We start from the raw sequence: 25,628 nt of genomic DNA on the forward strand, positions 1-25,628 counted from the left end.
ATTCTTAAGGAACATATTTTGGTGCTATATTAGATCATTTTTTGCACCAAATACACATCTTTTTTAGATGGCTCCTCCACCCACCCACAGCAACACAGAATCTTCTATATCTCTGACTCATCTCCCAGGACCTGATTCTTCACTAACTGTAGTTTTACACCAACATAACACCACTAATTTCTGTGGAGTTACTTCTCATTTATACTAATGTAAGTGAGAGAAGAATCAGACCCAGAACTATGATTGTTCACAGAAAAAAGAATGTTTTCCTACATCACAGACCTAAAAGACATAACTTTTATCCAGATATTTTTGTTACTTTTTTCCAACAAACTAAGATACCTGGCATATCTTATATGTGGCACTTCCTTTCTTATCAGAGAACAATCAAACAGAAGACTGTCTCATTCCTTCTTTGTATCCAACTCCAGAAACTTGTCTTTTACCATAGTACCTTGGGGTGCCATTGACTTGCATTCGGGAAGAAACGGACGAGGACAAGCCAGACAAAGGTGACAAAGGTGAGGTGACCATAGTACCTGACCCCACTAGTAATGTCAGGTATTAAACTGTGATCTTCCTGAAATATAAAGTAGTCTGCACAATACGGTGGATAGTGTACTGAGATGCAAACTGTTCATTTATTCTATCATCATTGTCATTAACAAGGAAAATCACAAATTGCATTTCGTGCATGGCCCTGATAGTTTATTCTACAGAAGTGTTAATTTGACAAACGTAGCAGGGGTATAAAAACTATGAAGCTTCCAAAACTCAATTATGACAAGGCAACTATCCCCCTCTTCCCAATGACACAACGGCTGAAAATTCTACATTAAGACTTCCATTCCCAAGGACAAAAGGAGATGAAAGGTATGTCAGGTATTTAATAAAGCTAACAGAAAATACTGCTCTGAAAACACCAGCTCTTAGTTAAATAGGGGTGAGAAATCTGCTTCTGTCTGTGAAAAAGGTTCTTTTTACTATGCAGCTCAGAAATTAGGATAGAAAACCTCTTTTAAACAGGTGAAGTATATACAATTGTAATAACACCTGAAGTCAGGTGTCTGTTCCTTTACAAAACAAAAAGCCAAATTCATGCCGATATAACCATTTGATAATAGAGTATTTTTTGATATCCCATTTAAACCTTAGGATATGGGCTATTCTCCATGTGTATGTTATTCAGGATCTGCCTCTACTCCTGAGTTTCTGGGTTGCAGCAGGGTACTGTTCCAGAAGGAGGAAGAGTTTTGGCTGCTGAGAGGCAGGATAAATAGATATACTTGATGGAGTGAGCCCTGCACCGTCCCTTACCTTCCAAAGCTATCTAGTTCCTCTGCATGACTGGCCTCCTGACAAGATTCACCTCCCCCATCAATAGCTCCTGATATCTCCCTCTGTGTGGGTATCAGCAAAGAGGAGATGCATGAAAAGATCTTGCCAGAAGAGGGGAAAAAACAGCCTGGTGTTGGCAGTGGGGGAAAGCAGAAACATGGATGCAGTGACTAAGAAGCAGTGGGCAAGGAGCCTGAGAATGTTGACCTGCTTTGGGGTGGGGACATCTTCTGGTGCTTTGCATTGGGAGTGTGGCTATGGGTATTTTGCGTGGGCAGGAGGAGGAAGGGAGCAAGCAGCAGCTGTGTGGGTGAAAGGCAGAGGTGGAGAAGCTTAAGACATATGTACTTGTCTTCAGAAACTCAATCCAGAACATTGATCATTACACTTCAGTACTCTAAAGGGTTAAAAGAGATATACTTGAGATACCTAAGATCCATCCTGAATCAGTTAAAAAGGCATCAAACAAACACCTAATTTAGCATGCTGCTCAAGCACATCATAGTTCTTATTTAGTCTCGAGAATTACATTAGGTAACTAATTCATACTTTCCATATGAGGATTTGTTCTTCTAATTCTTCATAGAACTGATGTTTAGCAGTTTTCATCTCAAGGCTTGAAGAAGCAAATTTCTACTGGTTCAGAAGGTATTTACCACAAAGGTAAACCCAACATTGTCTGCAAGAATAAAAGCCACTATCTAACATCACAGTCTGTCTACAGATCCCCAGCGGTAACCACTCCATTGCACATATAGCTGGTTACTTTTTTTAACCTCCACCCCCTCACCCTCTCAATCCCCCCCCACCAAAAAAAGCAGGTTTGGCAACATCTAATGCAAAAAGTCAGCATCCCTGACAAATATCATCTGAAGACGGATATACAAAATACACTTCATTTGTACAAGGAAATCTTGCTGTTGTGTTGTTACAGCTTTTAGGCCCAGACCTACAAAGTGACTTAGGCATTGCAACAGCTAGAAAATCACAGGAACAATACTGTGAACCACAAAGCCTGAGTTAGGTGCCTAGGGTTCTATACAACAAAAGGGGAGAGAGGCACCTTAGACAGCAATCCACAAAGGCTGCACACCAGACAGGGAGCCACCTAAGCTAGCCAATGGGACACACCAATGAGGGATGTCTGTGCTAAGCCCTACCCCTCTCTTGGAGATAGGTGTCTCCCTGTACCTTGGATTTAGACACCTATCTCTGCTCATGATCCACGAATTGGAGGAAGATAGGTGTTCAGACACCTAAGTCATGTTTAGGGCCCTCCCACCCAAAAAGCAAAAGGCCAGAGAGTGAAGGAGAACCTTCCTTATAACCGGTAGCTTAGTACTCACCTAGGATGTGAGAGAAATTCAGTTGAAGTCCCCATTCCTCCCAAGGGGAAAAATGGATTTGAAGAGAGATCCACTGCCTCACAGAGCCATTCTAATTCCTTCACTTGCCCAATTAATATTTCTTTATAGTGGAAAGAGTGAGGGAAACCCAACATCAGAATAGCCCAAAGGCCAGTGGGTAAAGCACACACTTGAGAGCCAGCTAATCCCTGTTTAAATTCATTCTTCCCTTCCAGCAGGGGGAGAGAGGGGCAGGGGACTTGAGACAGATCCTAGGGAAGTACAATAACCACTGTGCTAAAGATTATATGGGAGATCACACCCCTCACACACTTTGTGTAAACTCATCTGAGGGACCTAATCCAGTAGACAGCCTCTAAGTTCACTTAACGGATCAGGTCCTCATATGAAATTAAGGCAGCTGAACGCCTATTCCCAGTTTGAGAATTGCTCTGGGGCTTAGATGGACACCTAGCATAAGGCAGTAGTGCACAGGCTCAGGAGGGAAATAGGCACCCAGGAGCCTCAAATGAAGCTGCAGCATGCATGCCGAGAGACAAAAACTTGGGTCCCGAGCAAAGTTAGGGGCCTATGGGGTTAGGTTGCATCCAAGCAGTTCTGTGGATCACAGAGGTGCCTAAAAATGGGATATAGGTGCCTAAGTACCTTTGTGGATTTCATCCTTAGTAACCAAGTGTAGTTTGTTTGCCAATCTCCATTCCATCTGGAAAGAGAATATTTTTCTTAATGGATCATCGTCAACATTGTTCATTTTATTATCATCATAGCAGTAAGCTGAACAAAAACAAAACAAAATCAATAAAAAGATACATTAGCTAATCTTTTTTGTGGCCTTGAATGTACATTATGTTTACTCAGAAAAAAGCACTTTTATAACCATATTGATATACAAAGTCATTTCTGACAAAATAGCCTTAGAAACAGAAAACTGTAGTAAAGCTGAAAGGCAGCACAGTATAGAAGAACATGCCCAAGGCTGACAGGCAGTCACTCCTGACTTCTAATCTTGCAGCTGCCACTAATAAATTAAGTCATCTGGGAATTTGCTTTCAGTTTCCCATCCATAAAATGGGGATAATACCCACCTACCTTATACAAGTGTTCTGAGGAATAATTAGTTAATTTGAATATTTGTCATAAGCTACAGATATGCTTAATATAATTAATAAATAGGTTCTGCAATTTTTCTCTGGCACAGATAATGAAAAAGAGCACAAATATATGAAGTTGTTCCCTAAACTAAAGCAGATAGCAAAAGTTTAATAGTCACAATCTCAAGTCCCAATCATTTAAGATCAAAAAGTTTCTAATTATATTATTTGTCAAAAGCATTTAGATACATATACTATTCTAGCAAAATAACCCTACATGTTAATATGTATCCTCTCAAAATAAAGATATTTGACAGTACTGTCATACATGGCCCAATATGGTACATAGCACATTCATCAATTTCCTGTTTCTCTCTCTTTCTCTCTCTCTCTCTTACAGCATCCTTATCAACCTAATTAAAGCTTTGTTCATTTGAAACCTCAGATGACAATTTATTTAACTCTATCCCACTGTGGTCTTTTTATAAAGAGAATTAAATTTGATCTTCTGACAGCAATTATTAACTGATCCCAACTGGCCCCAATTAAGACACATGGCTCACAGGCCTCAAAATCCAATAAAATGCCAAGTCCTCTCTTTCACTTGTACATCTTTCTTTACCTTGCTTTATTTTCTTAAAGCCAATTAAGCTAGTCTTATCAAGTGGAACTGAATGCTATTGTGTAGACTAACTCAAGACACAATGTATCAATTTACAGTGCAGACACAGTAAAGTATTGACAAGAATTCTGAAGTCATATCCTTCTAAGTCTTCCCTGTTTCAATTCACTTAGATTCCAGCAAAAGAGAAATCCTTAAATGTATTCACTTGTGCTGCATATGACCTACATAGCACTTCCTTTAAAACACGGTATATATTTAAACAACACTGATGAGAGGAAACTATTTAATAGCCATAACATAATTTTTAGATTGTTTACAATGCTATTACAAGAACACTTTCCTCATTTCAATATTTTCCCCTCAGAAATCATCTTAATTTCACAGCTTCAAAGGAACATGGTGCTCATGAGTAACTTCTGAAATTAACCTTTTTACCCTTAATTTCTGCTCTAATTTTTTCACATATGTTCAGTAGTAAGTTGTGAAGCAATGTTCCCATGCCTTCACATAAATGCAGGTAGCCCCAGGATTTGGAACTCATTGATTGTGTGCCACCCCAGGGAAAGGGCTGAATTATAACCAGCCTCATGAGACTGAAGTAGCTTCTATTCACATCTGGCTCTCCTTATTTTAAACTCTAACACCTGCCTCGAAATTTAAGCCCCATCTTTTGCTTTGAAGAAGAAATAGGACAGATTTATCTACAGCCATTTGCTTTAGGTCAAGGCTGAACCATGTGATGTTCTGCTAAATTAATTGCAATGCAATTGACATTGTTTGACACAGTTTTTAAAAGGATGATGTTCAAATCACTTAATGACTAGATTTCTTTCCCTCTGTTTGAATACATGTATTCTTGTATTTCTCTACATGTAACGTACTGTGGATGATAACCTATCAACATGCAATAAATGCTGTATGTTGCAATGCTTGTAATGAATGAATTATAAAAAACTAATAGTACACCTCTACCCCGATATAACGCTGTCCTTGGGAGCCAAAAAAAGTACTGCATTATAGGTGAAACCGTGTTATATCGAACTTGCTTTGATTCGCCGGAGTGTGCAGCCCCCCTCCCCCCGGAGCGCTGCTTTACCGCGTTATATCTGAATTCGTGTTGTATCGGGTCACGTTATATCGGGATAGAGGTGTATTGTCAAATTGTGCCATCACAGTAGTATGTAAAAACTAAAAAAAGCTCAGAGCAAGACTGGTTCCATATCTTTTTAACTCATTAACCATGCTGGAAAATGTGTTTTCTATTTGTTATTCTTTTCATCACATGCTTAACAAATGTAATCACAATAGTACTTAGACATGAAGGAGATACAAAGACATTGAAATTGCAATGCAATCTTTCATTTACTGGTAGGAAGATGTGCAAGGTTATGCAAAACATAATCAGACATATGTTTCCTCTCCAGAAGGGGGAAACAGTTTTCTTAGTGAAAAATCACAAAATAGATACAGTACTTCCCAGTTTTCTAAAAATAAAACAAATCTCAACCCTTGATCTAGTAAATGCAATTGATCAGAAAATAAAATATACTGACTTTAAAACACAGGTACCACTTATGCTCCCACAAATTCTACATGACCCCAATAAATGTTAACTGTAACATAGAGCATGAATAATGATTGATTCTTCATTTCAACCAACTGCACTCAAGTTTCAGTAGAATCAAAACAGATTCTGAATGTATTGTGCTGTAAATGATTTCTCATTGTATTCTGATAATCTTATATAAGACATGATGTTAATTTTAGAACATACTTCTGCTAAAAAGGGCAAACCCAGAAACAGATTTAGTGCAAAGAGCTGAAAATATCCTGTGGAAAAAAATCTGTAGAGAAATCAGACCAACCCAAATCCTGCCATTACTCAGCACTGCAGTGACGTGCAGATGTTTGTAGTGGTTTGAGGAGCCAGCGGGGGCTGGAAACTCTACGTACTCGACTTCAACATGATTGCAATTGAACCTCATCAAAGTAAGAGTTCATAATTTGTCACAGAAAACAGCCAATTAACATATGTTAGCAAAAAGCTCCGTAAAGATAATATATGATTTAAGACCCAATGCAGCTGTCGGAAATCAAAATTCTGCATTGTTAAAAAGCAGTATCAGGCTGGGCTTCACAATATTTAAACTGATAATGGCTACTATGTTTAAAAAATATGAAAACCATAATCATAGTATTTCTTCCAGGTTTGGGGTTACAGCTAGGGCAATCTGGGTACTGAAGCACTATTTACTATTCTTATGTAGTGCTGTAAATAGTTAAGACCTTTGCCAAAACACAGCAGTTATTTTGTTTTAGTGCTATTTTAAAATACAGACCTTCATTGTGAGTGAGGTGGCCTTCAGTGATGCACTTTGTTGTCAAGACATTCCTCTGAAAACACAGCCTGTCCTTTATCTTTACAAAAATACAGTTCCATGAAACTGCACTGCTGCCTCAGGGCCAGGACTGTGATCTCAGTTACACCACAGCAACTCCAGAGTAACTCTACTCAACAGATGAAGTTATTCTGCAGTTACACTGATGAAAATGAGATAAGAATCTGGCCCTCAGCTATCGTTAAAATAAAGATATGCACAACATAAAACAAAATGTGTGTTTTGAATGTGTGTATATATGTGGGAAGTGGAGCTTAGTGCTTTGCTAACACTTTTTACACTGATGGTAATGTAACTGACTCCTATGTTTTCTAAACCGCTTCTTGATAAATATCCATTCTAGGTCCCTTGCATGGATAAACCTTTAGAGTCACAGGCTTTATGGCCAGAAGGGACCACCAGATCATCCAGTCTGATCTCCTGCATATCACAGGCACCAACACCACTCAGCACTAAACCCAACAACTGAAATTAGGCCAAAATATTACAGCCCACTAGACTATTATGGGCCATGGGCACAGAATAGGAGGGACTGATGTAGACAAGTGCCTGAAACCCTCACAGTGTCAGGGATATGATTAAATCAGAGATACCCAGATAATCCTGGTAAGTGATCTACACACAATACTGTGGAGGAAGGCAACCCCTCCCCCCAGGTCACTGCCAATCTGACCTTGGGGAATACTCCTTCCTGACTCCATATATGGCAATCAGTCAGACCCTGAGCATGTGAGCAAGGACTAGCCAGCCAAGCACCTCAGAGTGAGAATACTTGGTGCCACCTCAGAGCCCTGGCCCTCTCCATCCAATGTCCCATCTCCAGCCATGTCCATCACTGATGCTCCAGCAGAAGCAGATGTGGAAAAAGAAACAAACCCATCAGAAGACACTGGGGAAATGGGGTGGGGAATCCTGCCTGACCCCTGTAGGTGTCCAGCTGAATGATTAGCATTTTTTTTTTAGAAAAAAAGTCAGATATTTTTTCTTTTATAATGTTTAGATCACTATGTACCAATCAGTAGCCTCAGTAATTTTAAAATAATCTATTTTACCTAGTTTGTTTATTTGTTTGTGTGTGTGTGTGTGTGTGTGTGTGTGTGTGTGAAGACATAGTATTGGAAAGGGAAATGTTTCCTCACTTTCTTTCTGAAAGAAATCCAATAAAGACAAAGTTTTTAGTTAATTCATTTTAAAATGTGGTTTTAATTTTCAGTAAAAAAACCCCCCAAAAATCTCAAGTTGATTAAAACAGTAAAATTGATAGAATGGAAATACAGAGCTGTCCACAAAAATAGAATGGGCTTGAAAGTGGTCTATTTTCCCACTGATACACTGAAGATTCATCAATGTAGCATCCATTAATGCTTGAGTATGTAGTGTGTGTGTATGTGTTCTTCACTCATCATGGGAAGATCAGACTCTTAAAACATTGCCTATTGCGCTGGGGCTCAACCATCTGTTACAACTAAGCCTTTGCTTCTTAGGTCCCGATTAGAGAGACTTCTGCTCATGCTTAACTTTACACACTGAGAAGTCGCTTAAAGCAAAGCGTGTGTAAGTTTTTTTTGAGAGCAAGATCTAAAATTGCTCAACATTTCTGCCTTTTCTTGCACTGGCCAATTTTTAATCCCATTTATATGGTGTAAAATTTACTAACATCCTCTACAGTGCTTTATTACATTAAATTTAGGCAGAAATGAAACATTACACATATACTTTTTATTAAAATAGCTTGAATAATCTTTGGGTTATGTTGTTTTTTTTCCTCCTCAAGGGTGTGTTCACAGACTCTCAGTAACATTTTTGATTAAGATATCAGCAATAGATGAAAATCCCAAAGCTCTTCTGCAGTTGAAACAGTCACATATCTTTGACTGTCCCCAACTAATGACAGTAAACTATGTAGCCTCTAGCTAAATAGATTAATTTCCATTCTGGAATGAATAGACAAAAAGACCGGACAGAACACGTTAATACTAACAGCATCATTACAGCTAATAACGAAAACACAATTCTGCCCCTAGAGTTTTTTTGAAACAGAAATAATAAAATTGAAGGTGCAATTCAAGTAGTGCTTTATAAATGGTAAAATAAACAAAAGTCAGACAAATACTATATTTTTTTTCCCATTATATTTCCTCTGACAATTTCTTGTGCAACCACACTACAAGGTTTAGAGAACCCAGCTTCCAATTTGCTCTTTATTCTTGAAAATAAAATTGCTTAATAAAATTGCTACCAACCCTAAGAACAGAGTATCAAAAAGCAAGTGTTACCCATACCAAGTAAATACTGTCTGACAGAGTGATTTCCTATTCTGTAAAGTTAACTTTTCTTTCTGTGTAGCTATAATCAGAGACATTTACAATGAAACCAAGAACAAGTAACAGTAAATTTCAATCCATTGCCTTTAAGGAACATGTTTTCCAAGAATGCAGATAATCAGATTTGAGGTGTTGTTTAGTTATCATAATATCTCAAGATGAGAAATCTATACCATGGTCTTTTTTACTTCAGAGTAACAAATTCTATAAAATCAAGTACTTTAAATATGTTCATTTTCCTATCTATTCTTGTTTTAGGCCTTATATTAGGGCCTAATTCAGTGACAATTCAGATCATTCAGTGATGACCTCTGCTAATAAGTGCCACTTATGGCACATTGTAACCTAATTCAGGAAGAAGTTTATAGTTCTTTCTCCAATTATTTTAATAATTAGTTTCTCAAGTTTGAAAACAGGGGCCCTAAGTTAGGGTATCCAATTCTGTGCCATTTGCCTAATGATGTACCTATGCAAGTCAATGTAAATTTTACCAGTGACTTCAGTGGTCTTGGTCTTGGATGCTGAAACTAAATAGACATTTGGGTGCTGAAGGGCCAATTTGAATGTCCAAAAGCACCCTTATGTAGATTCTTGTAGTTTCTCCAGAGTCCTGAGGGTTTTTAAGGTTGATTTTTTTTTCATGGAAGAGGTGGTTTTGGAGTTTTGCAGGAGAAAAGCAGACAAGAGGGTGCAGAGCTTATTATTCTATCTGCAGAGCTTTGCAGCATCATCCTGCTTCAGGAAAGGAAATAGCTTCTGTTGCTGGCCAGTCTTTCTGAAAAATAGGTTGAGCAGCTCTGGAGCCAGAATCCTGACTAACCATGCCATGGAAAGCCATAGATCATCGCATCTGCATAAAGCCTCTATGGTAACAAGGGATTACAAAGATGAAAGGATTGGACTACTATTGTCCTTTTATGATTAAAAAAATACTGATTCTTCAATAGCCCAACATACAAATGTTAACACCAGTAAAAACAAAATATATTGTATCTACTCAGGACGGACAGTTCGGAATTAAGGGCTCAATTCCATAGCCATTCCATGGAATAGGTACAGAACAGGCTGCAAATGTTCTATAATAACTAACTAGAGCTACTTTTCACTTTCTCAGGTAGAAATCTCAGGTCCTTGAAAGCCTAGGATACTTTTAAATCATTTTGAATTATCCAGCATCATTCTGTATTAGCCCAGAGATTTACTTTTCCACACCAGTTGCTGGAGAGAAGCAAAATCTGATTTATAATGATATCACTCTCCTTTTATTAGGAGCTCACTCGTCAGTTGTTTTTTTGGCTCCAGTAGAGGGAAGCAATTCTCTTGCTGTTTTTTCGTGTTTAGTGTGGTTTTGGGACCATTTATAGGCCAGAATCTTTATTTTTATATTTATTGTCTGTTTTGCCTTTGATGTTAGATTCCTAAATAATTTGTTCCAGTTCATGTAGCAGCTTCTTCAGAAGAGAGACACTCACCAGTAAGTCAGTGACCTCTGCTGAAACCTCTCACATTTAGCACAAGAAGTTAAGAGGGTGGATGGCCTGGTTGCATGCCCACAGTAGTTTGTTTTTGGCGGCCTCATTGCAGTCTGATCCTGCAGAGATAACTCTCAATAAGAAAAAAGGGAACTAAAGATTGGTGGTCTGTATGCAAGCCCACATAAATTGATTATTGCAGCCTCATGACATTCTGTTCTGCAGGTAAGAAGCATTGGAGGTAGAAGAGCAGTGACCTGTCCTTTGATGGTCCTAGCCAATATGGTGTTTCAGCTGCCTGACTGAAAATATGGTGGAGAGGAAATGCAACATCCCACCCATAGCAGACAAGTTAAAGAAGATGGAATTTCAGTTTAGATGTAATGGAATATGGAGAAATATGTCTGCAAGCTAATGTGCCAGAGGTCTCTTTGTGCTTCAGATGCATAGAAGCTGACTGATCCCACAAAATAGAAAAAAAAAAGAGCAGATTCTGCGGCTATTTTAGTTTGGAAGGTGCAGTCCAACCTTTGTCATTCCAGAGCAGAAGCAAAGGATCTAAATAAGAGTGTTTAGCCAATGCCCCAGGAGTTCCAATATTACTGCTCCTACTGTGTCTGGAAAAAGGGTTGGGTTCTGTCAAAAGGAAACAGACTTTCAACCTGCTAGAAACAAATCACGCTCCATGTCAAGACAGAATTAGATATAGAAGGATAGTATATTTGCCTCTATTTCTTCAGCCTTATTTCAGTAAGGAACTCCTCTCCCAGGTAAAACTGCAAGATTAGATGCTCATCTTTTTCATGACCTGTCAGCCTCAATTAAACAGGTGTCAATTACTCTTAATCTGAGTGATATATGGGCAGTCCTGTTTAATGCAAGAGACACTTTCCTGACTCCCTTCAGCCATACCATATGTTATGATCTTGTCAGTTCTCACAAGCCAATCAGGGTCAGGCTAGGTCAAATTTGAAGAATGTAAGTTCTTCATAGGTGGGACTGTTTCTTTCCATGTGTTTATATAGCACCTAGCACAATCGGCCCCCATGGCCTCTGGCCATTACTCAATTTAATTAATTAATTAATTGTATTTGAATGAGAGACCTCCAAAAAACAAGTGGTTAATATAGGAAGTGGTGAGTTGCATTCCCATCGAGACACTCTTGAATCAATGGTATTAGAGGACACTATACTGATATAAGAGACAATGCTTCAAATGAAATCTAAAACCAAAAGGTTAAGGATGTTAACTCTGGTGTCCTGGCTAAATTCTAACTTGAGTTACTACATTCTGCTCCCTAAATTCTCATGCAATTGGATAAGACTCTCTTTGCTTCCTGACTTTGACAAATGTAGTGTCTCTGTGTGCTATTAAGCAACTACAATGTTCCACCCTAAGGGTGGTTGCATTTTTAGTGCCAGGGGCACTGATCATTATATACCCATTGCTTATCTCACTGGTAGCTTGGAGGCTTAATTAATTAATATTAATAAAGTGTTTTGAGCTCAGTAGGTACTATACAATTATAAAGCATTTCTATTAATAGCAGATTAGCAATTTCTAAGGTCAACAAGGTCTTTCATCACTCTTTTCAGGAAAAGAACATAGAAAGAGCAAATACTGATAGGACTCCTTTTCAAGTGTATTCCAGAAATGAATGCTTAACTCAAAGAAAAACATTCACATTTCCTCCTCTTCCTCCCTCAACTTACTGGCTGGAACTTTGGGAGTTTTTTGTAGTACCGTCATATTAGTGGAGGGAGCCATAGACCCCATGATGCCATCAAACACTATGAAAAAAAGCCTTTGAGAGTGTATACACTGTATACAACATTCTGCTCCATTTGAGCGCTGCTTCAGTTACAATACAGAACCAAGATTCCACAAAAAGACAAAGGGGTCATGCCTACTTCAGTTTCTCTTTTAGAAATGAGAGCTTATTTTTCATTGTGACACCACTTATGATGTTCTAGAACTCCCTCTTTGGATAAGTTTTGAGAAAAGCATAATAAAAGTACCCTGTCCTATCCCTCACAGTTAACCTGTCAGTTGCAATTCCTCAATATAAGTCTAAACTAACCCATAATTCTAACATCAAGTGATCTAATAATGTTATATTCTGAAAAGACAAGTCCTATATGCCAGAAAATATACAATCTCATTTCCCTGAGTCCAGTGTTTTTGGTCAAAACAGAGATCAATTGCAGACCAAGAAATGTTCCTGTATGAAGGTGTCATGACATACACTTCTATGTGAGCTTTTGGGCTTCACACATACTATCACAGACCTATGGATCCTGGACATTCTCTCTCAGAATTTTTCTTAGCATCCACATTGGTGTGCAGGCAACAATCATTTGTATATTCTCAGAGTTCTGTGGGTGTCTCAGGTGGGCTCACACATGAGTAAAATTACCACTGTCCACACAAAAGAGGTTATAAATCCACTGCTTGCAGACCAAGGGAAGGCAGAATGCCCTTTCCCATTTCAGTCCATTCCTGGTCAGGCGAATAGTCCTGAGATAGACAGACAATGCCTCCACCAAACAGAGAATGGCAAAGGAGGCGCAGAGGTTCCCGATCCAGGCAAATATCAATCTCCTAGGGATTATGGCAATCCATTCCAGTAGCTGAACTGTTGAGTTGCCATGCCAACAAACTCAGTTGCACAAATCTGAGGCAAGGGGAGTTGTGTCCTATATAATTTCTGTTATTAAGTCGGGGGAGAGAGGATCGCAGCAGGGGCACTTCATGACCGTGAGTATGAACTAGAAGGCAGACATGCGCTTCTGAAAATGTAAACAGCCTAAGTGCCTAAGCTTATGTCTTTATTGCTTGGACAGTCAGCCCTACATATATAGTTTAGTCAGTGTATGGCAACTGTCCAGCAAACAGGTGACCTTGAGTCTAACAGTTCCTGACTGGCCCAGGAGGTTATGGTAGCCCAAGTTCATTGTGAGTTCCATACATCTTCTTCCCTGCTGATTGCTCCTGTGAGATGGTTTACTACTATATCATGGACTAATGTTGCATAGCAATCCCAATTATCTGTGTCTGAAAAGGCACATCCAAAATGCCCAATGTTATTACTGCCCTCTTATATTCTCCTTTGTGTTCATATTGTTTCCTTCAATAAAATATATCTGCAAACTGGACCTTGTGGAAAGTCTCAACATTCAAGACATGTCAGATGTTTTATTTTTCAGAATGTGCTAGATAGGGTCTCAATGTTATTACTCTGAAAGTAGAGGCTAAAACTCTCAATAACATGAGAGAGAAACTGTGACGTTGGTCCCTGAGGTAGTCAGATGCCTGATTGATAACTTTTAGCAAATGGTATTTTTCATGTCAGGTCACCATTTCCTCCTTGAGAATTTATTTTAATATTTGGCATTTTTAGAAATCTCCTTCAAAGACTTTTATGGGCATCTCAAAAAGGTTCCTTAACAATGGCATTCCTGGTTCAGTGTTTTCAGCCAGACAGGTAGAAAAGTTGAAAACCCCTTTTGTGCAGCAGGATTTCCTTATCTAGTTTTCCATCCAAACATGTTTCACTTCAAACATGTTACTTACTTTTAACCCAAATTAGGATTCCAATTTCATTTGAACCAGGAGGCATGACTGCCCACTTTGTGTCCACATTCTAACAGCAGGAAGGAAGACAGACTCTATTGTGTGACTGTTAAGCAGGACTAGTGGAATTTACCAGAAAATAACATTTTTGACCAGAAGGTCAGATCAATTATTTGTTCTGTTCAGAAGTCACAAGCAAGAGAAGCCAGTCTCCAAGAGCACAAATTCTCATTGGCACAGGAATGCATTAACAAGAGACATACACAGACCCTGCTAAAGAAGTGGAAGTGAAAATTCACTTTACCCAGTTGGTTTTGACACCATACACAGGGCAGATCAGAAATGTCTCCATTCAAGATATGCAGCAAATGGAGGGGAAGCCTCCCCTTCCTTGGGTGTCTCCCCATATCTTGCATGGGCATTCTGAGAAAGATGAACGCTAGAAGCTGTAATTTCTCGTTAACATGACCACATGTATGTTTGGTACATGAAATCCAATTTCTGTAGGACATGGAGAAACCATATACACAGGTGAGAAATTACCCTTACCAGCCAGTGTTTGCAACAACTTCTTAGAACAGAGGTTCTCAAACTGTAGTCTATGAACCATTAATGATCCACAGAGCTATTGTTAGTGGTCAGTAAAGAGCTGGCTAGTCACATTATGTTCTTCCTTGTTTCCATCTGCTACACTGAAAGAGAACTAAATGCATAATTGGTTATTATTAATTAGTAATATTTCCTAATAGTAATTTGTCACATATGCTACATAGCTATAGTAGCCACAGGGATGTTAATCTATAGCCACTGAGGAGGGAGGTGGCCCACAAAGTCTGACTGTAGATAAGGACAGTAGTTTGCTAGAGATCTATGGTGTTTGCAGGTGGGCTCCAGACTATTCCATAGGAAGGAGATATGGGAAGGAGAGTTGATGGAATTTTCCTCCTCCTTTGCTTCCTCCCATGGATTTTTCCATTTCATCAGAATCAACTGCTTCTTCAGAGTCAATGGAGTAAGCTCTAGAGCACACAACAGTTACGAGCAAAAAGAAATAAAAGTAAATATAAGGTTCAAAATCCACACAATACACTAGATGAAAACCTTCCTGGAGAGGTCGAACACAAGAAGTGTCCAAGATGATACTTTCTAGTTTTGCAGAATTAGGGCATCATGGATTAAGATACAGCAATGGAAGGATTATTGCTCGTTCTTATTACAGTTCACAATGTAGAATCCCACACCAGCGATGCTGAAAAGATAATATCTGAGTGCCACAGATATGAGATAAAAAGAGCAGAAATTGAGAGGAAATAAATCAGAACTACAGCTGTCCACATTTCCCAACACTTCCCCAGATATCTGTCTAGACAATCCTTTATCTGCAAGTCAGGTCAAAGGACTATTCCATAATGTAGCAATGTGCATCTTGAATTTACTGAAGTACTCTGATCACATTTTACAAAATGTCCAAAAGCTTCCCTGAAGTTTAAATATCACAATCTGTCACACAATAGTACCATCCATGGGGTCTGACTCTTGAGCTGTGTTTGTTTGGCACAGGACCCAAAGAGTGGAAGAAGTGCAAAACTGGCTTTATACCGCAATTGCAGCTTCCTGATTCTGGGACCAGCAGAAAAGTCAGAAATATTAACTGTTGGGTAAAAGAATCATACAAAAAGAAGTTGAAAATAATCTGAAGGGTAAAATTTGCACATTAAAGCATACTCAGTCAGTTTAGTTTCCTGATAGCTGCAGAAAATAAACTTCAAAGTCTGAATCAGACTGTATTTTGGTAGCTTGTTTTTCACTTTAACTTCTGAAAATTGGTCAGACTCTTATTTGGCCTCTAATTGCAAACGACAGAAAAAAAGTGGTTAAAGAGGGGACTTGATCACAAGTTTGCACTTCTTAGTACTCTTCAATTTCAAGAGCAAATCCACTTTTTCAAGGCTGAATTTCAAACCATTGCCAACTTGACTTGAACTCTATTATTTAAAGTTTACTGCCATCGATAACTTTTTTTAACCTGACACCATAAACTTATAATTAAACAACTTCATCTTAAGAATTCCAAGATATAATACAATAATAATCTTCACTGATAAGAAATCTGCTAGCACGACCTTGTGGAAGGGTACTTTGGATTCTGAAGGTTGCAATGGTGTTAAATCCAGATGAATACGACAATATGGTAGAAATATTTGCTATGCTGCACTGATTTTAGCTTTTTTTTTTTTAACAGAACCCAATCATGTTTCCATTGAAGTCAATGGAAGATCACTAAGCCCTTAGTGAGAAAATCACTTCACTACACAATTAACATCTTACTATTAGGCCTGATGGAGCTCTCTGCAATAGAGTAATTTTATCTTTAGTAGAGAGACAGATTGAGGTCAATGTAATATTCTGAATTCTGTACATTAAGATTATTGGTTGGTTAATTAGGAGTACTTTACTTTTCTCACACTTGTATTCTGAACTTTGTTCTGTTTTTCTAAAACCAGTATAAATGTCCATCCTTTACATTCTACTGAATTGATATTAACTTTAAACAATCAAACAGCTGTCTACTAATTATGTACTTTTGTATTGTTTGTTACAGAAAATGAGCCCACTGTTCCTGCTCTGGATCTTTTACAACACGATTACACCTCACTCACACTGTGAAATCAAGAGGTGGGCAGGAGACATGTGCATACCATATAGAAATGGTGGCTTTAAGACAAGCTTCCCTCAACAATGCCATGTGCTTGCTGTGTTGTGATATGATTCCTGAGAACTCCCACCTGTTCTGGGAATAATGACAAGAAATATAGTTCCACATTAACTCCCCCAACCCTGGAATAGTAAAAAAGAATCTACTTTGCTCAAGGGTGAGTGAGTACCACCTTTGTTGGGAGGTACAGGAGTTTTTGCAGGATTACTTGTAACATGTCGAATAAGTAACACAGTATCAAAACAGCATACATCCTGCCACTGTCCTCTTCACTAAATCTAACATACATTTTAAATATCTTCTTCAGCATAACCCTTCAGTAAATATGTGCTAGAACTGCAGTGCATTCTGAAGCTCAGATACTGATTATCAACCACTCAGCCTGAGATTATGATAGCAGCAGATTCCCTTGATTGGATTATAGCTTTAAGGCTGTGTTCTGACTTTTTGCATCCAGACATGTGTATCTTGTTTCCCCCCTGCAGTTCTATGCAGTCACATAAATGCATTAGCTATACTATATTCAGCAGTAAAAAAACAAAAACAAACCACAAAACCAAACAACAAAAAGAGGAAAATAAGAAAAGGAAAAAAAAAACCTCCCTCCATAAAACACCATAATGGAAAATGTGCTACCGTGCTCCAATTTGTGCATATGGAGGATCAGAGCAAATCCTGATGTAGACACAAATGTTATACACAGTATCCTACATCAGGTACAGCCTCTATTAGAACCTAAAAACTAATAGGCATTTGTTCTGATAATACAGGATGAGCCTTGATTCAGTCAGCTTACTTATAAATTTATAAGGTGCCTACCACCTTGGTATTTGAACTCATGACAATGGTCATTATGTCACTACCTGTACCTCCACCTTCTCTGTTTGCAGTACAGTGCAGCCTCTAGTGATGAGGCAAAGTTCACACTTTAGCTTTGCATATACTAGAACATGGAAAATAACCATCAATTCCTTCTACTCCATTGAAGTTTAAGTATTCCAGATTAAAGATATCACATGAATGTGACCCCCAAAAATAAAACCCAACAACTGTGGAAACAACCTCTACCCACGCCCTCCACCAAACACCAGTATACTATGAAAGGAATCTAGGGAGACTGAAAAGAGAAAGAGAAAACAGGAGGTTCCTTGCAGTGGCTTCTTTGAATACATTTGTTCAAGATAAAAAAGAAAGGGGAACAACAAAACATGCATGCCTGTTGTTAAAAGGAAAACCTTTTTGTGTCAAATATATTAGAGAAATTGTTCAAGAACAGTTCATCCTTAAACAAAGATTGCTCATGTAATGTTGCCAAGGTCAGGGTCTGCCTGGGTTATCAGCCATGTACAGAAAGTGCCAGACACCCAAGTTAAAGCTGCCTCCGATTCCCTTCCCCCACTGCATAATGGCCCTTTCCTAATTGCATGCTGAGAAATCCAGGTGGGCGAGTAACAATTTCCCACAATTTAGAGAGGAGAGTTGCATTCTGACACACTTCTATTTTAATTGTATAAATTCAGAAATATGTAGGGCACAAATCCCTGCAGAACTGTGTCCTAAGTATTCAATCAAGGGGAAAAAATCATATACAGTATTGTAATTCTTATGGATAATTCTAAGACAATTCATCGTGAACATTTTTTCAAGTATATTAGCATATACTGCATTAAAGCACATCATCTCTTTTAATAAAAAACAGGAATCTTATGCTTTTTATTTATAGCAATCCTTTGGAACATATCATATGGGATGGAATAATTTACTGCTCATCAATGCTTTAAGTTCTGCAGAAGATCTGTTACTTTAATTTATCAATATCCTTTACTGTTAACCTAAGATATAGCATAAGTAATAATGAGTAGCATGTCCATATTGGTTATTCAATCCCTAAACTGTAGCAGAGCTATTGTTTGTGATTAACATACCTCCTTTACAGTTTTGTACCTAGAACGAATAAATCATAAAGCAAAAGAATAAATGATATTCCAGGATGCTACAATAAAACTTACTCATAGGAGTCATTGCTATTAAAAATTGATTATATTCTGTTTTGATGCCAGTTTACCATCTAAAGATTAAGAATATAGCACACTGAAGACTCTCCAGGGAATAAGACTTAACAAATTCCCAATTTAATATTAAAATAATGGGTCAAATCCATCCCTGGTATAACACCATTGCTTCAGTGGAGTTATAATAGACATGATATTCTCTGTTTTTTAAAATTTATTTTAATCCATCAAAACATTACTGAAAATAATATAATTAAAGACATGTGAAAAAGTAACTATAATCTACACCATCTGAGCTGTCCAGACAAGAAAAATATATTAAACCTACATTTAGAAAGAGCTGAATATTGTGGAGTACAGCTTCAGGTATCATGTCAGCTTCCTCCAGTTCCTTCTTTTTGCTTTAAATAGTGCATTTGTAAAACCTGATAAAAACAAGGGTGTTTTCTCTCTGCAGAGCAGAGTGCACCATGTAATAATATTTACAGGTTAGAAAATGTGATCGGAAGTTTGAATGCCATCATCATGTTATTAAGATAAGTCACATTTTACGTAGTACCTTTCATCTCAAAGGATTCCAAAATACTTATAAACATAGGCCTCAAACCTGCAAAAACGTATGCATGTCCTTAGCTTTCCCCATTCAATTCTATTCAAGTCAAGGAACTTCTCACAGTGCGTAAAGTTAAGCACACGGGTAAGTCTTTGCAGGATAGGCTCCAAACATAAAAACACATAAGCATATACTTAACTTTAAGCACTTAAGTGTTCACTGAAGTGTTCACTTAAAATTAAGCACACACATAAGGGTTTGTAGTTCAGGGATCACAGAGGTTTTTCCTGTACTCTTTGTGCACTGAAAATTAGAAATCAATGGTTACATAAGAAATGCAGGACCAGACACGTAACATGTTTTACAAACTACTGGTAGGCATCAAGTTATACACATTTGAAATGTAGGCCCCTCTGGGATGAAAAATGACTGCTGTTTATCAGTGTACACTATGTAATTGTTTAGGGCAGGAAATGGTGAAGAATGTTCCAGCTGAAAGTGCAGGGGGGATGTAGGTAGGCGAAATGTAAATACTAGATCAAAAATTTAGCCAGAACATTGGAATAAACACCCCTACTACTGCACAAAGGTGGTAAGGACTTAACTTGTAAGTCTCTTTAAAAAGTCAGCACTGGTGGCCTTAAAACCAAACTGGAACACCAATCCAGTACAGAATTCTGCCTCCTGAATCACCAAAAGATGAATTTCTGCAGCAGCTATATGTCTCTGAAAAATCTTGCCTCCGTGCATTTATCCAGCCCACTCTGCTTAACTTGTGAGATCTGATGGGACCTAGCTACAGCTAATTTAGGTGCTAGTGAGTTCTGTAGTGAAGGATTGGTGGATCTGTTATGACCATTCTCCAATCAAAGGCACAGGAGCTACAAGATCTGTAGTAGTAGCAGCAGAGTAACCTAAGAAGAGGATCCATTCCCATTTTAAATTCACCTTAGCACAAATTTTAGTGACTTGGGCTGTGCACTGGGGACAAGATTTATCCTTATAAAGAAAGGAATAAAGCCTCAATTAGAGTGATTTTACAAGTTGTCTTTCCTAGGTATTATTATACTAAATTTACACGGGGGGGGCCTAATCCTGCATGCCCCTGCTTCAGTCAGTAGTCCCAATGACTTTACTTGGTGTGCTCACATGAGAAAGGTAAACAGCATCTGGCGTCTAAAACTACTATACAATTAATTATATACCAGTTAATTAATTAATATGCCATTACAGTTGTCTATAATAATCATGTTACTTTTAAAGTCATCCTATTTTCTGCCCTCAAGATCCTCAGAGTGTGGCACAACGTCATAAAAACAATTCTGAGGTACAATAATAAAAAGTAATCAAATAATTCTTCTTACAACCCAAAAGAAACTATTGAGGATGAAGGTAATACCTATGGAGATTATAAGGATTTGAAAATCATCTTTGCGGGAATAAATGTAAAACAGATTTTGTGAGGGAGCCTGATAGCCTAAAGCCCACCATAGCAAAAGACATAACTTGCCAATCAAGATGGTATGATGAGATTCCTAAAAGTTGTGTGGCATCTGAGTGGTGATATCTTGTCAAGATGATGCACAAGAAAGAAGTATTGAAAACAGTCATTATCTTCGCCATTAAGTCCTTAAAAAAAACATCAGGGCCAACTTAATATCAAACCTCTTCTTCGGAGCAGACAATGTAAATGAGTCAATATGGAGGTAAGACTATCACATTTGCTCAAGACAAGGAGTGAATGTGCTGCTGCATTCTGAAGAGGCTGCAAATGACAGAGCTGCACTGCTGAAAGCCTTTTTAGGAGGGAATTACAATAATCCTCTCCCATCACGAGGGCATGTGTTGCTGTTATAAGGTCATCAAAGGATAAATAAGGGTGCAATCTCCATGAACTATACAACTAAAAAAGACACTTTTCTACCTCATTCAGCACATAGATTTCCACAAAGAAGACGTGGATGAATGGGATACCAAGATTCTTAACCTGGCTACTTGTGTTGAAATCCCTTCAATAAGCAGGGACATGCACGAAGAAAAACATCCTCATAAAGATGATCTGCAGCCATTGGCAAAACTTTTGCTTTCTCTGTATTGAGGAAGAGACAGCTGACAATATCATCCAAGCATTCCTTCAGCATGGAGATTGTATTTGCAGAATCCATGGGCAAGAGATATACAGTTGGGTATCATCAGTATTCTGCCAATGGCTTTGCTACTTAGCATTCTTACATTACCTACTGTAAGCACATAAACTATGTGACGTGAATCTGCTGTCTGCCAAGCTAACCTTGAACTTCAGCACCACTCTGAAGCTCAATAAAGTCCTGTTATCATTAATTTGATATTCAGCACAACAAAATAGTTGGCTAATTCAGGCATAAAGCTTGGCATTTGTTAATATAAACCATTTGATTTCCCCACACATGTGCAAACATTTGTATGTATTTATCTGGACTATAAACTGCAAAATGTACTGCAAGTAGTACTTACATGACATACACAAAAACTAGTTGTGGTCATGCATTACATTAAGGCCTTGCATTTCTCTTGATGACTAAAAATGGGTTTACAATTCACCAAATTGAATTAAGGTAAATAAAACATATATTATTTGAGGTTTATACTTCATCATATAAAATCAGAGTCTGATCCTGAAAACATTTTAATTATTCACTTTATCATGACTTAAAGTATTTGAATTTTAACATTTATTGTCTCCATAATGAAAAATAAATTACTTTCTTAAAAAGCAACTGTATGTGACAAACAAATTGTTTGGCAATATTGAGTATCAGAAGTACTAAAAGCAACTCCTTGTATATCTGTGGCCCGACTGGAGTGGTAATACCGACTGGAGAAAAAGTTCAGGATGGAGTAGAGTGAATTAGATAATGAACTTCTGTTAACTGTGGCAGAAACTGCACGAGTAATTTAACATGTTGAAAGTGTGCCCCAAACCCTCCAGGTCTCAGTATATTAAAAGCTGTAATTCTTAAACTACAACAATGATAGTTCTTCAGAAGACTTTGTAAATAATCCAGTTGAGCAGAAGACATGGCCTTCTGAGACTTGAACATACTGGAACAGGAAAATGTATATATGCTTACTCAAATTTTCCTTTATGTCATGTAGAAGAGATCAAAAGATCTCACAGTAGGTCTTCAGTTTGGGGGCAAAACTCAAACATCTTGGTCATTGGTTCAGAGAGAAACCTCCTCTGCTGAAGAGGCTGGCAGTTGAGATAACTTCCACAGCCAGTGGACGATATTGCTTCAAGAGAGGGAATTTTTGGGAAAGCATGGATATACAGTTACCTTATTTTTTAGCACAGTAATGCCAGAGATCCTTCAATGGCATTATATTATAGTGGATAGCAAAGGAAGGAAAACATTAGTCTAATCTACAACTGAAACTGAAATAATGATGCACGTACGCTGTTTCCTGATTTACTAAGGGACTACTGTGTGCAACACCTTTGGCTGAATGCAGCATTGGATGAAGCTTGCATGTCTTTTGTGATAGAAAACATCGAGGATCAGCTTGCTGCCTTGCAAATCTCTATAAAGACCATTATAATCTCTCTGCCCATGAAGCTGCTTCCTGCTTCAGAAGGAAGTGTGGCCTGAGCCCAGAAGAAGGAAACAAGCTCTTTGCCCTGTGTGCCTTGGATATATGCCAAGTGATCCAAGCAGATATGGAAGATATGAAGACCTTTTCCTTTTTACAGCCAAGTGATAAGACTCAAATAATGATGTTTCTTTAGCATCTGTTTTTTTCTCCTTGCAGATGAATACTTTGCGGCGAACTGTATCCATGATCAACTCCATTATTTGGACAGGAATGACCAAACTCTTTATTTATCATGATGTCATGCTCCACCAATTCTTGAGATGCCCATCAGGTCTTGTCTAAGCATGTTTTTAGTTGGGATATATCTTTGGAAGCTAATACTTCAAGTGAATGACTCATTTGAAGAAAGTTACTTATGTGCATAACTATTGTAGGATTGAGTACCTGATTTGTTACCCAATGGTGAGTGGAAACATAAAGAAAGCAGATTGTCAGGGGACCTACAATTCACACTGTTAACAAAATGCTAAAAAAATTATGTTACTCTGTCAAAGGTGCTTTTTCTATTCAATAGAAGTCTTCTGTGTATAGAGGGAGTTGTATTTACTGAATGTATTGTATAATGTTTTTTACTGCTTATATTTCATGATCCATTTTAACAATTAACTTTTTTCATAATCAAAACTGGATTGCTATGACTTTGGAGACACCAAACATACCTACCAGTTACCATGTTACAAATTTTTTTAGACATCAGAAGACGGGAATGGGAACAGCTAGTCATACAGTGTATTTCAAAGCTTAAAAATATTTTAATTTCTAAAATATTAAAATGACATTCAGTATCTTAGGAAGTCTATCATATTAGGTCAGCTTAGTTTTTAAGAAGCCTAGAACTGCCACTACTAAAGAATTACTGTATATACTGGTTCATAAGCCGAATATTTTTGGTAAAAAAGTGACGCATCAAAGAGTGGAGGTCGGCTTATAAATGGGTCTACACCAAGATGTGATGATTTTAAACTCTATGGAATCATTGAATAGAATATCTAATACATTGTTGTTTTGTTTACCTGGAGTGTCACTTCCCGCAGCTCCCATTGGCTGGGAACGGCAAACCATGGCCTCAGGGAGCTGAGGGGCTCCATGCCTGCAGACGCTCCAAGTAAACAAAACATCCCGACATGCCAGCGGCTTACCCTGACGGCCGGGAGCCAAAGTTTGCCAACCCCTGAAATATAGGGTCAGCTTATGAAAGGGTCATACAGTTTTTGCTATTTTTATGTAACCATCTTGGGGGGTCAGCTTATAAGCGAACAGGCTAATGAACGAGTATATATGGTATCTTTTCTGAGCAGCTATATTTCTACCACTAACATTGCAAATATTTTCAAAAAATAAAATTCATATTTTTTTTCAAAAGGCCATCCCCCTCAAACATAATCATTAAAAATGCCATCTGTATTTTTACTTGGAAAAAAAAGTCACAGAAAATGAAATTCCAACAGTACTAATAAGGAAGGGTACCACTCTGACTTTATTGAATACTGAATATAGCATTAAATCAGGAACAAAATCAACTCCTACGTGGCCAAGTATTACATTATATTAATGCATACGACTTCCACTGATGCCAGAGAAGGACCTAGGGCAGTACAGCAGAAATCCCTGTAAGCATATCTCCAACTAGCCACCACTACCCGTGGAAAGAACATGGGTGTGTATTTCATAGGTTCTTCTTGGCAAATACTGTGCAGCTAACACATGTCGATGCAGAAAGAGAAAAAATGATATGTGCATATTTAATTTAAAAAAAAACTCAAATAGAGCCCTTAGTAGATCCTGTACTGGCTGTAAAGGTCCAACCTATCATTACAAGTGTAACAAGTCTCTTTGATGGGTCCTAGTCCATGGATAATACATATTTTGGGACAGTTTCACAAAAATAAACTGTCTCTGCCCAAGAAAGGCCCATGACTAAGCTAACACAGTGAAAGAATTGCCTCTTACCACTAAGGAGGGTGGTCCCTCCACATCGGAAATTGAGGCTATTGGCAAGCCATTGAAAAGTATTTTTAAATGAAAATGCCCACACTGTTCATATCCTGTGGACACCAAGAAAACTGTATTTTTCAGTGTTGTCTTTCCCTTAAGTTTCCAAAGCCTAATCATAGAAAAAGCTAATCTCTTTCACAAATCTCTTCAGATTTTATGAAGTTACAGTTAACTGTACAGAAAGCATGAAAGAAAAATAATAGTTCTATTTTGTCTCATTTTTTTAAAAGTGTTACAAAAGCTTTGCACTGACCTAAGTAATCATTAGATATTGTCAGTTATAAAGATGCAACTTCTGTCTATCTGTTTCAGGTACTTATATGACCCCTATCATCATGGTAGCTGAGCACCTCACAATTTTTAATACACTTATCCCCACAGTATTCCTATCAGGTAAGGTAGTGCTAATATTGCAGGCAAGGTACTAAGGGAGTTGGCCCAAGATTGCACAGAGAGACCGTGGCAGAGCCAGGAATTGACCTGTAGGCCTGTGCAAATGTCCTAACTACTGGCCAATCCTTCCTCTACA

At 38.0% G+C, this 25,628-nt stretch overlaps 1 protein-coding gene across 6 annotated transcripts in view; it reads right to left on the reverse strand.

The window, feature by feature from the left end:
• MEF2C (myocyte enhancer factor 2C) overlaps positions 1-25,628 on the reverse strand; it is a 137,961-nt gene that overhangs the window by 90,382 nt on the left and 21,951 nt on the right. Inside the window, exon 1 of one of the 6 annotated variants that reach the window (XM_045021469.1) lies at positions 3,351-3,370. The exons of the other annotated variants lie outside the window; for them this stretch is intronic. The gene's annotated coding sequence lies outside the window, so the exon portion shown is untranslated. Of the gene's footprint in view, positions 1-3,350; positions 3,371-25,628 lie in introns of those variants that run through there. 6 annotated transcript variants of the gene reach the window in all.

This window comes from Mauremys mutica, chromosome 6, assembly GCF_020497125.1.
Source record: "Mauremys mutica isolate MM-2020 ecotype Southern chromosome 6, ASM2049712v1, whole genome shotgun sequence".
Classification (NCBI taxonomy): domain Eukaryota; kingdom Metazoa; phylum Chordata; order Testudines; family Geoemydidae; genus Mauremys; species Mauremys mutica.